The 15126-nt window shown below is 39.1% G+C and overlaps 1 protein-coding gene across 12 annotated transcripts in view; it reads left to right on the top strand.

The window, feature by feature from the left end:
• The window catches only part of kmt2d (lysine (K)-specific methyltransferase 2D), a 235339-nt gene that overhangs the window by 4854 nt on the left and 215359 nt on the right, over window positions 1-15126 (top strand). For 3 of the 12 annotated variants that reach the window (XM_073070982.1, XM_073070986.1, XM_073070988.1), the window contains exon 3: window positions 2730-2812. The exons of the other annotated variants lie outside the window; for them this stretch is intronic. The gene's annotated coding sequence lies outside the window, so the exon portion shown is untranslated. The remainder of the gene's footprint in view (window positions 1-2729; window positions 2813-15126) is intronic. 12 annotated transcript variants of the gene reach the window in all.

Raw genomic sequence — 15126 nt, 5'->3', positions numbered from 1 at the left:
CAGTTGGGAATGTAAAACAATAGGGCACAGTCAAAATTAAGCCATTTTTAGGAGTGAAATGGCAATTTTCTGAAATCAGGAACTTGGCCTTCAAAAGATTGTAGATATTGAGTTAATTTGAAACTTGAGACTTGATAGCAATTTGGTAGGGCAAGGTATCAAGGGACATGTATTTCTGAATAATATATTCATGATATAGTACATTTCCTAATGTATTGAATTCCCTTTTTTAAAAATCTGTCTCACTACTTGTAAAAGGACTTGTTTGACCTTTAACTCTGTTTTTATGTGTTAGCTTTCAATTTTCTTTGGGAGATTACAATTCTGTCTAGTGACTGTTGACATTTTTTCTATATTAAATACATTATATAAAGTTTATTACAGTAGAGTATCTGGTTAATTCCCATTTTATGCTGATTTGGATTGAAACTGAGGCAAAAAAAGGGTGTATCACAAGTAAAAAAAAAACTGAAAATCTGAAAAGCTCTGGAGGTCAAGCAGACCTGTGGAGGGGGAAATTGATTAACATTTCAGAACATTAACCTGTTTCTGTCTCCAGAAGCTACCTGACCTGAGAATTTCTATGATTTAGTGTTTTTTAAATCTCAGGCTTCCAATCTCTGCAGTTGCATGCTTTTTGGTTGAAGTTTTGGCTGAAGTTGCGGTTTTTAAAATAAATAAATAAATAAGTAGAATTTGGCCATACTGTTGCCTTGCTAGAAAGTTTGCAAGTATAGATTTTGGGTGAGAATACAATTAAATTCTGTTGTAGCACCCTCCATAATGGAATGATTTTTCTAGCTATTGCCTATTTTGTGCCACCACCCACTACAAATTCCATCCCAGTCGAGAGGAAAAGAATAATGCTATTAATAGAAAATCTGGGTATCCATTGAACTAGGGTGCCAGTTATTTCCATGCAGGACTGTTTGTTGTGAAGGCCCACCATAAATTTTGCAATTTGTACAAAGCATTTATTAGCAATTTGGGGGACCGCTCTGTCGAGCACTTCTGCTCCATCTGCTAAAAGCAGAACTTTCCAGTGGCCAAACATTTTAATTCCGATTCCCATTCTGACATTTCAGTTCACGTCCTCCTCGTGTGCCACGGTGAGGCCACTCTCAGGGTGGAGGAGTAACACCTTGTATTTTGTTTGGGTAGCCTCCAACCTGATAGTATGCATATCAATTTTCTTTCTGGGAAATCTCCCCCCCCCCCCCCCCCCCCCCTTCCCCTTTCCTTCCTCTCCTATTCCTACTCAGGCAGGCGAGAAGTGGTATGAGGCCAATCATCTCTCCCTGGTGATTTCCCCCCCCCCCCGCCATTTCTCCTATGGTCTTCTATCACATTTCTTCCTTTCCAGCCCTTTACCTTTCCTACGCACCTGGCTTCATCTATCACCTAGCTATCCTCCTTTCCCTCCCCAAACTATTTTATCCTGGTGTTTTACCCTTTCCTTTCCAGTCCTGATGAAGGGTCTTGGTCTGAAACATTGACTATTTCTTCATTTCTATGGATGCTGCCTGACCTGTTGAGTTCCTTCAGTATCTTGTGTGTGTTGCTTATTAGCAAATTTTTTTTTGTCAAATGGATTTTGTGCAATTTATCTTGTAAAAGGAAGCCATATTTGGGGAGCCTTAGAGCCTGTGTAAGTGGCAAGTCTGGTAAAAGTAAATTCATAATTGGGAAAATAAATCTTGTTATACGGTTTTTTAAAACTATATAGTTGCTTTTTACAGAGAAGGATGCCATTACTTAGTAATTGCTATTACTCAGAAATAAACCAAATAATACAAAGTGATGGCATGCCAAAAGGAACGAGCTTTCTACTTTTCTCCTGCAACCAATTTTAATGTTGTTACAAATAATCATTCATCGTGTTAAAGCCAGGTTGGGTTCTGAGCCTTCTGCTTCCACCTACACTTGGCAGTTATTTGGAAGTGTGGGGTCAAGCTGAATTTTTCCTCCCCTATTGTTGATACTTGGTACACCAGCAGATGTCAAGTAACGGCATACTTGGAATGATCTTGGGATCTTTTTCATTTTGAGAGCTAGAACAACTGCTGGAAGTGTATTTGCTGAAGTGCTTTTTGTGCTGTTAGTATGTAGGTTTAGTGGAAGCTTTAAGGCCCAATTATAAATAATCCCTCATTTATAGAAGCAAGTGCAGCTGATTCATCTGTCAAAAATTCAAATCTTGTTTATACTATTGAAAGTCCAAAGCTAGGTCAGTGTAACATAGCAGACTGCATGACTCTATAAACCTATGAAAAAGTGGCCACAGGACGAGACCATTTAGTGGGATGTTCACATAAGGAAGTTGACTCCATTTTTAATACTGTAACAAGATCACTTGTCTCCAGCATATTTACAGGAAGCTTTCCTTAGTGAGATTTTAAAACAAGGATAGGATGGTTTGGATATGAATAGTTTCTCTTTGTGCCTCAAGTTCATTTATCTGTTTTTGTTTCTTGGTCAGTGTCCTTGTCTAACATAAATCGAAACTGAAATCTACAGATTTTTAGTTCATCTCACATCAGCACTTTTTCTGCGGGGGGGGGGGGGGGTTCCAGATTTCCATAACTCTGTGGGGGGGGGGGAAGAGAGGTGCTTACTGGCATCACTCTTGAATAGCCTTTCTTTTAACTAAAGTTATGTCATTTGCTTTGAACATCTCTGGGAGGATTTTAAAGTATCCAATCAATTTATTTAATTCTTATTTTATTTAGAGATACAGTGCGGAACAGGCCTGTCCGGCCCACGGAGCAGCGCTGCCCAGCAACCAGTCAATTTAACCCTAGCCTATTCACAGGTAGCTTAATCACAAGACAATTTACAATGACCAATTAACCTACTAACCTTTGTCTTTGGACTGTGGGAGGAAATTGAAGTACCTGGAGGAAACCCGCACGCACATGGGAAGAGTGTGGAAGCTTTCTTAGAGGACATCGGAATTGAACTCCAAACTCCAACTCCCAGAGCTGTTATAGTGTTACACTAACTGCTATGCTACGGTGGAGTCCAGATTAATTAGATCTCTCCTTAATATTCTTAACTCAAAGGAATGTAGTAAATCATGTCTTTGAAACGAATCCTCATAAACTAACCCTTTCACCTAGAGATTTTAGCTTAAATCTGTACTGAGTCCTCAAGGCAAATACATGTTTCTCAAGATGAGATGCTACAACTATATACAGCACTCTTGTTGCATTCTAGCCAGAGCTTCAGGCAAACATAATATAGCTGCCACCCCATTGTATTCAAGTGTCCTTGAAATAAAGACTAGCGTTCATTGATAATCTTTTCTGGTGATTCTTCTATATGGACCTCTGCTTCAGTTTCTAGTTTTTATCAATTAGAAAGTACTTTTGCAATTCCCTCTAAATTTGGAACATAATTTGCCTACTTGTTTAATGTACCAATGTTTCCACATTTGTACTCTGTGACACTAATTACTTTACCACTAAACATTGGATATATGCAACACACACAAAATGCTGGTGGAACACAGCAGGCCAGGCAGCATCTATAGGGAGAAGTTCAGTCAACGTTTTGGGCTGAGACCGTTCGTCAGGACTAAGTGAAAGAAAAGATAGTAAGAGATTTGGGAGGGGGAGGGGGAAGATCTGTATTGATAGGAGAAGACAGGAGGGGGAGGGATGAAGCTAAGAGCTGGAAAGGTGATTGGCAAAAGGGATACAGAGCTGGAGAAGGGAAAGGATCATGGGACGGGAGGCCTAAGGAGAAAGAAAGGGGGAGGGGAGCACCAGAGGGATATGGAGAGCAGGCAAGGAGTGATTGAGAGGGACAGAGAGAGAGAGGGGAAAAATTATAAATTTAAAAAAAGGGATGGAGTAAGAAGGGGATGAGGGGCATTAACAGAAGTTAGAGAAATCAATGTTCATGCCATCAGGTTGGAGGCTACCCAGGTGGAATATAAGGTGTTCTTCTTCCAACTTGAGTGTGGCTTCATCTTGACAGTAGAGGAGGCCATGGATAGACATATCAGAATGGGAATGGGATGTAGAATTAAAATGTGTGGCCACTGGGAGATCCTGCTTTCTCTGGCGGACAGAGTGTAGGTGTTCAGCAAAACAGTCTCCCAGTCTGCGTCGGGTCTTACCAATATATAGAAGGCCGCACCGGGAGTACCGGACACAGTATATCACACCAGCCACCAATATATAGAAGGCCTCAGATTGGGAGACCTCCAACCTGATGGCATGAATATTGACTTCTCTAACTTCTGTCAATGCCCCTCCTCCCCTTCTTACCCCATCCCTTATTTTTTATTTATCATTTTCCCCCCTTTCTTCCCTCTCTGTCCCTCTCACAATCACTCCTTGCCTGCTCTCCATCTTCCTCTGGTGCTCCCCTCCCCCTTTCTTTCTCTCTAGGCCTCCTGTCCCATGATCCTCTCCCTTCTCCAGCTCTGTCTCCCTTTTGCCAATCAACTTTACAGCTCTTAGCTTCATCCCTCTCCCCCCCCCCCCCCCCATCTTCTCCTATCATTTCGGATCTCCCTCCCCTCTCACTTTCAAATCTCTTACTATCTCTTCTTTCAATTAGTCCTGACGAAGGGTCTTGGCCTGAAACGTCAACTGTACTTCCCATAGATGCTGCCTGCATTCCACCAGCATTTTGTGTGTGTTGCTTGAATTTCCAGCATCTGCAGATTTCCTCGTGATTGGATATATGCCTTCCTCTTCCTCATAATTTATAGATAAGTGTCAAAAAATTGAGGCAGATTCTGATTGAATTGGGTGTTAGGAAAGGTGTATGGAGTAGAGGCCGTACCAGCTACATCCTGCTTTTTGGGATAGGTACACATTAACCCGAATATGGTTTGTTTTGTCTCCCAGTCAATTAGCTATTTATGTCCAGAATATATTTTCAATTCTAGCTCTGTTTTGCTCATTGGCCCTTGTGCAAACTTTGTCAATGGTTTCTGCAAGTCCATATAGTAACGGACAGTGAATTACTTGTGTACCATGTTTGTGTTCTCTACGTAAAAGTTACTTGGAGCTGACTTGTCCTTTACAAATCCATGGTGGCTCCCTGATTAATTCTAATTTATCCAAGTACTTAGTCACTGTTTCTAATAACAGATGCTAATAAGATGTAAACATTATGATCTGAAGTAGGGCAAGAATAATAAAAGTTGATATAGTGCGGGATTATAATGAAGAACATCAAGGAATATTTCCACAAAGGCCATAAAATATAGGAGCAGAACTAGGCCATTCAGCCCATCAAGTCTGCTACACCATTTGATTCATGGCTGATCCATTTTCCCCCCTCTCCCCTATGTTGATGCCTTCTCTCCATAGCCTTGCATGCCCAGACTGATCAAGAACCTATCAACCTCCGAGTTAAGTACACCCACTGACCTGGCCTCCACAACTGTCTGTGGCAGTGAATTTCACATTCACCATCCGCTGGCTAAGTAAATTCCTCCTCATCTCCATTCTAAATAGATTGCCCTCTATTCTGAGGCCGTGTCCTCTGATCATAGACAACCCCACTATAGGAAACATCCTCTACACGTCCACTGTATCTAGGCATTTCAACATTCTATAGGTTTCAATGAGGTCACCCCTTATTATGAATTCCAGCGAATACAGGCCCAGAGCCATCAAATGCTCCTCATACAATAATCCTTTCATTTCCGGAATCATTCCTGTGAACCTCCTCTGAATTCTCTCCAATGTCAGCATATCCTTTCTTAAATAAGGGCCCCAAACCTGCTCTCAACACCAAGTGAGGCCTCACCAGTGCCTTATAAAGCCTCAACATTACTACTTCATTTTTATATTCTATATTTTTTTATTTCTGTGGTTTTGATGTTCTATTGGTGTGGGAAATATGATGATCTTGATAGATTTCACTTGATAATAAAGGCCCTGTAAAACCTGTTCATAATCTATACCAAAAGGTCAAAAGTTAATTTCTTGATTTGCTTTGTATCTAAATTGTGAACCTGAGCTGGGTAAGCAGTTAAGGTATTAAAATTGGTGTGTGAATTACACACTAGGGATAATTAGCTGTGGTTGATGTTCATCTCAAACTATTAAATCTATACATGCAACTGTCTGCAGAGGACAAGATTGGGCTTGTTTGTGTTGAATAGTTGAATCTCATATCAATGGTAATTTTTCAAGTTCAAAAAACATTAGCTTTAAAATATATAGTTTTAATGTATAAACTATTATGTTGCCAATGCATAATTGGACAAATGTTTTAAGGAATTTGAGTTTAGAGCAAGATAATTGATGACATTTTACTGGGGATGGGATAAATATAGAGAGGTGCACAACCATCTGTAGTTTTTGGAGAGTTGTGTGGCAAGACAATTTTGGATGTTTGGAGTCCTGAGACCATGAAGAGAATTGAACATGATAATAGGATGATTAGACCGTATAAGCCATCTTCATGGATTATGCATGGGCGCGAATTTGTGCTATTAAGATATGTCAGCATAAGTACAGGATGAGAGGTTGGCCAGGAGAGCATGGGAATTGTTGATTTTAAAGATGAAAAGGATGGATTAAGGTTGTGGCAGAAGGGGATCTGAAGGAGAGATGAGATTGGAATCATTAGAGATGAAAATACAGTCGGCCATCCTTATCCATGGGGGATCGGTTCTGGGACCCCTCCCCCCCGGCCCCCTGCAGATACCAAAAAACGCGGGTGCTCAAGTCCCTTATTTAACCTGTCTCAGTGTGGTGGACTTTAGGACCCGGCGGAGCTCGGGACCCGCCGCCCATGGCTGCTGCTGAATCCGCAGTGTTTCTGTTCCGTTGACGGGAAACGATCACGATTGAAAATAAAGTGGAAATAATAAAGTGATCGGAAAGAGGTGAAACACTATTAGTCATTGGAAAAGTGTTAGGCTACAGTCGGTGAATGATTGGAACAATTTTAAAGGATAAAGTGAGAATAATGGAGCATGTGAAAGGCCCTGCCCCGATGAAAGCTACAATTATTACTAAGCAATGTGGTGGTTTAATTATTGAAATACATATGTTTAAGTGTTTTATATGCATAGAAAGGTAAAATATGTACTATATACTAAGACCAATGTTTGACTAACTGATGCTAAATAATTCCGGATGTACCTGTTCCGACTTACTTATAATACCTAATATGAAGAAAATGCTGTGTAAATAGTTGTTATATTGTATTGTTTAGGGAATAATGACAAGAAAAAAAAGTCTGTACATGCTCGCAAACGAGTGCTGGAGAGAGAACTTCAGGATTTTCCCAATCCGCGGTCAGTTGCATCCACGTATGTAGAACCCGTGGATAAGGAGGGCCGACTGTAAGAGGTCTTTGTAATAGAGGGATTACTTATGTTAGAAAGTTGCCCTGGTATTAATGAGGTAGATTTCTAACAATCACTTCCCACTCCCAAGAAACATTGAACATGCTCCTGGAATCTGTGATTGACACTTACTGTATTCTGCCACTGAGTAATATCAAAGAGATGAGATTAAGTTCCACTGTCTTGCTGCCCATACTCTGGAAATAAGGGGAGCTGATTTGCAGTTGGTGTCTTTAAATGCACATGTAAAACAAGTGGATGAATATTGAGATTTTTATAACATTTTAAGTTCAAAATGCAAAGTTTAAGTTCGGAGTACCCAATTAGCAAAGCAGTGTAGAGGTTAGAACTATGGTGGCTTTTTATTTTAAGTTTCTTGTACGAAAAACTGGTGTGTAATGTAAATGACAGTTTCTTGAGTTGGCACATGGGTAATCTGGATATCCAGATTAGGTTATGGATACCACTCTTTAAGTAAAATAATAATTTGAACTCTGTCATAGTACGGTTCACAAACAAACAAATTAGGCAAATAGCAGCTCTTAATGATAATCAAATACCCGAACTCAATTGGTCTTGATTGTATTGAATGCTGTTTAAATCTAACAAGTCTAATCCAGGTCGGTCTATGGCATGGATGACTTGCATTTTGTGAGCACACACAGATTAACTTTTATAATTTTATTCTTGATGAGTTGTTGAAAGTTCTGGCAAGAAAGTTTTTATGATGGAATTCAGTTTGTTAAGGCTATCCCATTGCTTATCAAAGATCTATCTACCTTAAAGCATTCAGAGACTCTCCTTCCATTACTCTTTGAAGAATCACCCTTTATTTTTATACAGTGCTTGTTGTATATGTGTGATATCTCCCACAAAGAAATGTGGCTACCTCTGATAGTAATTTCACAATTAGGAATAGGGGGGAGCATGAAATTGAATTGTAAAAGAAATGATGTAGTTGTTTCTCCACCCCAGTTACTCTGAGCAAGATTTTATTACCATTTAATGTTTGAACAGATGAATAATTTTTCATAATTGTTCAATGCCAAAGTTAAAACATTTCACATGGAGGGTAATCAGGATTAATAACTTTTTTTTAAAAAGGGAAGAAAGCAAGCAGGTAGATATGAGGACTAATTTTACAATTAGTGGAAGAATGTTTATGCAATACCATAAGAGAAATTACTCTTGAACTACAACAAATCAGTCCTATTCATCCTTTTATTTCTTTTATACTAGTATGCTGTGTTTAATTCATTGAGCCTGGAGACTTGGAGAAGGTCATTATTAGCATTATTGCCTCATTAATACAATTTTGAATTGGAGCACTGAGTTCATTTAGTACCCTCAATTTATTATATGTGAAAATCATTGGGAAAGTGTACTTAAATTTTACTTGTGGCCTGGCTTGAGCTTTCCAAGTGCACTACTGTGGTTCAAAGGTCTGAATTGTGTGTAAATACAAGTATAATTTGGTAGTTTGGACTTGGACATTTGGGACAGCAACTTTTCCAATCTTCAATCCTGAGATGAATTGGCATGTTATGTTGCTATCTGATAATTGACCCAAGCATCTGAAATTGTATTGGGTCCTGAAATTTTATCTAATAAAAATGTCAATCTCAATTTTGAAATGTGCAATTGACTTTCACCTCCCTCCCCACCTCAACAATTAACAACTGTTTGGGGCAGAGTATACCAGATTTTCACAACTGTATCAGTGAAGAAATGCTGCTTAACGTCACCAGTGAAATGGCATAACCCCCTTGTGAGATTCCCACTAAAGGTTATTGTTTCTCTCTCACACACCTTTTAATCATTGTAAACACCAGTTAGATCATTCTGTAGACCTGAGGGAATATAGGCCATATATGTATAATCTGTACTTGTAACTTTAGTCTTTGGTCCTGGCATCGTTTGGGTGAATCTGAATTATAACCTCTCCAATCAGTTTTTCCTGAAGTATAGTCCCAGAAAACAGCAATTCAGTTGCTGTCTTTCAAATGTTTTATAACTTTAGTATAACTTAAAAACACTTAGGGCTAAATTTTATCTTCAAGGGATTAGAACCTCTATCTATCCAGTTTTTAATATCTGTGCATTAGCTTCTTAACCTCATCCTACCTATTATAAATAATACTTAACATATTCAATTTTCAGCACCTTTAACTATTACTTTGGGTATTTCTTTTTCTGTGGATCTACCGAAGTTCCATTTTGTGCAAATTTCACCAAAGCCAGCACCCTACAAACCTCATTCCTCCAATAATGCAGTATTAACTAAGTTTCATGTGCTGTTCTTTCAAATGAACTGATGAGTTGATTTTACTGATTCAAGATTCAGAAACAGATTGCCATATTTTCTTGCATATGTCATTGTATTTCAAAATAATTAATTTCTGTGGAATTCTGGGATATTTGCATAATGCACATCTTTTAATACTATTAGTAATTGCAGGATCACAAATATTACAGTACAGAGGAAGTCTACTTTGCTTATTGAGTTAGTCCTAGCTGTTGTAAGAGCAATTCAGCTAGTTCCACTCTCCCATTGGTCTGATTAATTCTTTTAAATTTTTACCGTTCTCTTTTGAACCCACATTATCTTGGTTTACTCCTGACACCCACGCTATCCCAGCCAGTTCTCAGCCAGTTTGATTCACTTAGTAATTCAGAAACGTCTGAAAGCACAGTTGGCCCTCCTTATCCGCGGATTCCATATGTGCGGATTCAACCAACTGTGGATCGGGAAAACCCGGAAGTTTTCTCTCTAGCACTCGTTGCTTGAGCATGTATAGACTATTTTTTTTCTTGCCATTATTCCCTAAACAATACAGTATAACAACTATTTACATAGCATTTACATTGTATTAGGTATTATAAGTAATCTAGAAATGACTTTAAAGTACGGGCAGTCCCCAGGTTATGAATGAGTCCCATTCCTGAGTCCGTCTTTAAGTCAGATGTGAAGTTGGAACAGGTACATCTGGTATTATTTAGCGTCAGTTAGTCAAAACGTTTTTCTTAGTATATAGTACATATTTTACCTTTCTATGCATATAAAATACTTAAACATACATATTTCAATAATTTAACCACTGCGTTGCTTTGTAATAATTGTAGCTTTCATCGGGGCAGAGCCTTTCACATTCTCCATTAAAATTGTTCCGATCGTTGACCGACTGTAGCCTAACACTTTTCCAATGACCGATGGCATTTCACCTCTTTCCGATCGCTTTATTACTTCCACATTATTTTCAATCGCGATTGTGATTATTTTCATGAACAGAAACACTGCGGATTCACAGCTGCGCTGCCAGGTCCTAATGTCCACTGCACGGAGATGTTAAATAAAGTCTGGGGTTCCGCTGGGTCCTAAAGACCACCGCTCTGATAAATGTTAAATAAGGGACTTGAGCATCCGCGAATTTTGGTATCCGTGGGGGGTCCTGGAACCAATCCCGCATGGATAAGGAGGGCCGACTGTACTACATACACCAGTGGCAATAGGACCAGACAACATACAAGCCATGGTATTGAAGACTTGTGTTCCAAAATTGGCTAATAAAAAACACAAAATGCTGGCAGAACTCAGCAGGCCAGACAGCATCTATGGGAGGAGGTAGTGATGATGTTTCAGGCCGAAACCCTTCATCCTGCTAAGTTCTGCCAGCATTTTGTGTTTTAAAAAAAAAAAATTATTTCCAGCATCTGCAGATTCACTCATGTTTCCAAAATTGACTGCATGTCTAGCTAAGCTGTTATGATGCTTTACATTTGGAATCTTCCTGATAATATGAAAAAAATTCTTGTGAATTATGTCCCATTTGCAAGAAGCAGAACAATCCAGTCTGACTAATTGTCACCCAATCAGTCCACTAAGTCAGAAGCAAAGTGATGTCATCAACAGTCCTGTCAAATATCACTTACCAATAATCTACTCATTGATGCCTGGTTTGGGTCTAGCCATGGCTACTTGGCTGTGAACCACATTAAAGCCATGGTGAAAAATGGACCAAAAGGCTTAAGTTCATAGGTGAGGTGAGAGCAACTGCCCTTGATAATGAAAGCAATATTTAACCAAATATGGCTGCAAGAAGGCCTGGTAATATTGAAGTCAATGAGCATCAAAGGGAATATATTCAATTTGTCACCCTAACGTCAGAGTATCGATGTGGGAGTTCTTCAGGACAGTCTTAGCTGAGCCACTTTTGGTTATTGCTTTACACCATGAAGTCAGAAGTGGTATTTTTTTCTAATGATTGCATAATGCTCAATTCCATTTGAGAACTTTGAGGCTTGGCTGGTAAGTAGCAAGTAAATTTGCAACATCAAAATGGCAGACAATGGTAATTTCCTAGGAGAGAGTTGAACCCCTTATCCGTAATGTTTAGTGACATTACCATTGCCATGTCCCCCACCATCAAATTCCTATGGATTATATTGCAGAAACTGAACTATGTTGGTCACATGAATATCCTGTTGGTCAGAGTATCCTACAGCAAGTGACTTGCCTTCTATTCCCTAATGTCTTTCCATTATCTACAAAGTGCAATCAGGAATGCGATGGAATACTTCCCTGGATACAAAATCAAGGCCAAATAAGCCTACTTTATTGCTTAATGAAAATAGCAAAACCGCAGGTCTGTGAAATTTGCAATAAAAAAAAACAGGAAATGCTGGAAACACTCAGCAGGTTAAGTAGTATGAGGAAAACAAAACCCCATCTGCCACCCTAAATGTTCACTCCCTCTCTATTGCAGTGAAATTGTGGCTGCACTGTGTACCTGCATGTACTTGCCCTGCATCTACTTTGCACAAAAGATTCAAAGTATATTTATTATCAAAGTATGGATGCAGTATACAACCCTAAAATTTGCATTCCCCACAGACAGTCATGAAACAAAGAACAACCATGGAACCAACTCATTCAAAAAAAACATCAGCCTCCCTCCCATGCACAAAACAAGTTGCACAAACAGCACCAAAAATTGTGAGCAAAAACACAGAATATAAAACAAAATCAAAAGGCATATTTCAGTCCAGTTTGTTAGTGTTCATTAGCTGCAGGCTGCCACAATTCAAAAATCACCCAAAAGTAGTAACAAAAAAGAGCAACTAGAACACATCATAAACCTGAATTTGAGTCCAAATCTACAATCCCTGTTATTTAAATCTTGCTGTGGCACTATCTGTGGACAGCAATGAGGGAGAGGGAGATCACTCAAATGGACCTCTGCCACCTGGGATCACCACTACTTACGGGTTTTTCTTCAAGTTGCCCATCATTCTGACCTGTGGGAATTATTAGCATCTTTTTGGCAGAGTGTACTGTAATCCATGAAGCTTTCCCCTCAACAATATTGTGTAAAATCTTCAGAAGAATTATAAGGTCACATTTTATAAAGATCGCCTGACAGCAGTAGTAAGGCAATCTGCACTAAGTGGCCACTTTATTAGGTACACCTGTACATCTTGTTAAAGCAAGTATTTAATCAACCAATCGTGTGTTAGCAGTTCAATGCTGAAATAGTCCTGCCGAAGAGTTTCAGCCCAAAACGTCGACTGTACTCTTTTCCTGGATGCTGCCTGGCTTGCTGAGTTCCTCCAGCATTTTGTGTGTGTTGTAAAAGGTTCACTTGTTCAGACCAAACATCAGAATGTGGAAGAAATATGATCTAAGTGACTTTGATTGTGGAATGATTGTTGGTGCAAGACCAGAGTGGTTTGAGCATCTGAAGAAAAAGCTGATCTGAGATTTTCACGCACAGCAGTGTCTAGAGTTTACAGAGAATTGTGCAAAAAAAATGATAGCATCCAGTAAGTGGCAGTTAATGAGTGAGACTAGAGGAGGATTAACACCTTGTTAATGAGTGAGACTAGAGGAGGATGGCCAGACTGGTTCAAGCTGACAAGAAGGCAACAGTAACTCAAGTAAGCAGGTGTTATATCAGTGGTGTGTAGAAGAGCATATCTGAATGTACTACTATGTCGAACCTTGAAGTGGATGGGCTACAGCAACAGAAGACCACAGTGGGTTCCACTCCTGTACCTGGTAAAGGTGCAGCTGAGTGTATTATTCAGAAAGTAGTAATAGGACATTTACAAAATGGCAATGGGTTTGGGCAGAGCAAGCAGCTTTATGAAAGGGAAATCATTTATAATAAATCTGCTGGAGATTTTTGAGGTTTTAACTCGCAGAAAAGGGCAAACTAGTTGACATGCATTTGGACTTTCAGAAAGAGTTCCATAAGGGACTATATAAGATTACTAAACAAAATTAGAGCATGCGATATTGAGAATAATATGCTATTGTGGATTGATTAACAGATAGAAAACCTGAGTAGGAATAAATGGGTCAATTTTAGGTTGGGAGGCTATGAGTAATTAAGTGCTGCAGTGATCTGCTCGGGCCTCTTCTGTTCACAGTTTGCACTAACGACAGTACACAGCTAAGTGGCAATGTGGATTGTAATGAGGATGCAAAGAGGTTCCAGGAGAATACTGGTTAACTGAATAGCATGACTATGGCAGATAGAATATAAGATGGAACATGTTTGGTAGCAAAAGCAGATGGCGGAGTATGTTTTTTAATGGGGAGTGATTAAATATCTTTTAATATTCAGGGGGACCTGAATCACTGGAAGTTAGAGGTACAGCAGTGGATTTAAAAGCCAATTTACACTGGCCTTTATTGCAAGAGTATTTGAGTATAAGAGTTGAGATGTCTTGCCCATTTGTGTGGGGCCCTGGTTACATTGCATCTGGAAAATTGTATACAGGTCTGGTTTCATTCAATGAAGGCTTGTCAGATTGATTTCTCAGCTTAATTAAGTAGACAGGCCTATAGTCCTGTGTTCAGAAGAATAAGGTGTGCAACTTAGAAATTTCTTGTGGGTCTTAACAGGGTAGCTACAGAGTTGACGTTTCCCCGGCTGGGAAGTTTAGATATTAAGGGAATCAAATATGGAGTTCGTACAGGAACATGAAACTGAGGTAGGTCAACTATTATCACATTGAATGGTAGAAGAGGAGTGATGGGCTGATTGGCTTTCTTCTACTTGTATTTCATAATGCCTAAAGGAAGTCTTACAACAGTGATTAGCATTAGTTCAAAGAATACTGTTAATAGGGAATAGAGGAGCTGATGGCAGGTTTCAAGATGGAATTGAGGGTGAGAAAGTTGAAATTGTGTCCTGTTGTCAGGATTGAGAATTGATAGGTTAAGATGAACAATTGTATCATCTCAGAGACTAAGGCATATGAACTTATTATTTTATTCTTCCATTCGTGAGGGTCAATGGATTCAAGGAATGGATTTTTGAACATGATCAAACAAAATTTGTTTAAGCACAGTGGCATGCAACACTGTGCTTACTGGCCATAATGATTCTAAAGTAGTAAAACTTGGCAACAGAGAAAGGCAAGTATTGGTTTTTGAGATGCTAAGGCCAGTTTAAATGATTGAAGACCAGACTAATAGTGTTCCAAGTGTCCTTTAGCCTTTGGTCTCAGTATTTGAAAACAAAAAAATCTACAGATGCTAAAAATCTGAAACAAAAATGAAGAATACTAGAAGTGCTCAGCAAGTTAAAAGCCATCAATGGGGAAAGAAACAGAGCATTGACTCTGAGAGCTTCCAGCATTTTCTGTATTATCTCATGTTTGTGGTACTAAACTGAAGAAATGGTAAGAATTGGAAGTTGAGAAATTTGATAGGAGTAAAGATTTCAAAAGTGCACACAACAAGGTATATATATAATAATTGGCAGAGGGCTGAGAAATACATGCTCTGAAACAAC

This window comes from Hemitrygon akajei, chromosome 18 (genome assembly GCF_048418815.1).
Source record: "Hemitrygon akajei chromosome 18, sHemAka1.3, whole genome shotgun sequence".
In the NCBI taxonomy this organism is placed as follows: domain Eukaryota; kingdom Metazoa; phylum Chordata; class Chondrichthyes; order Myliobatiformes; family Dasyatidae; genus Hemitrygon; species Hemitrygon akajei.
Note: the sequence above shows the minus strand (reverse complement) of the source record. Positions and strands in the feature narration are given on the sequence as shown.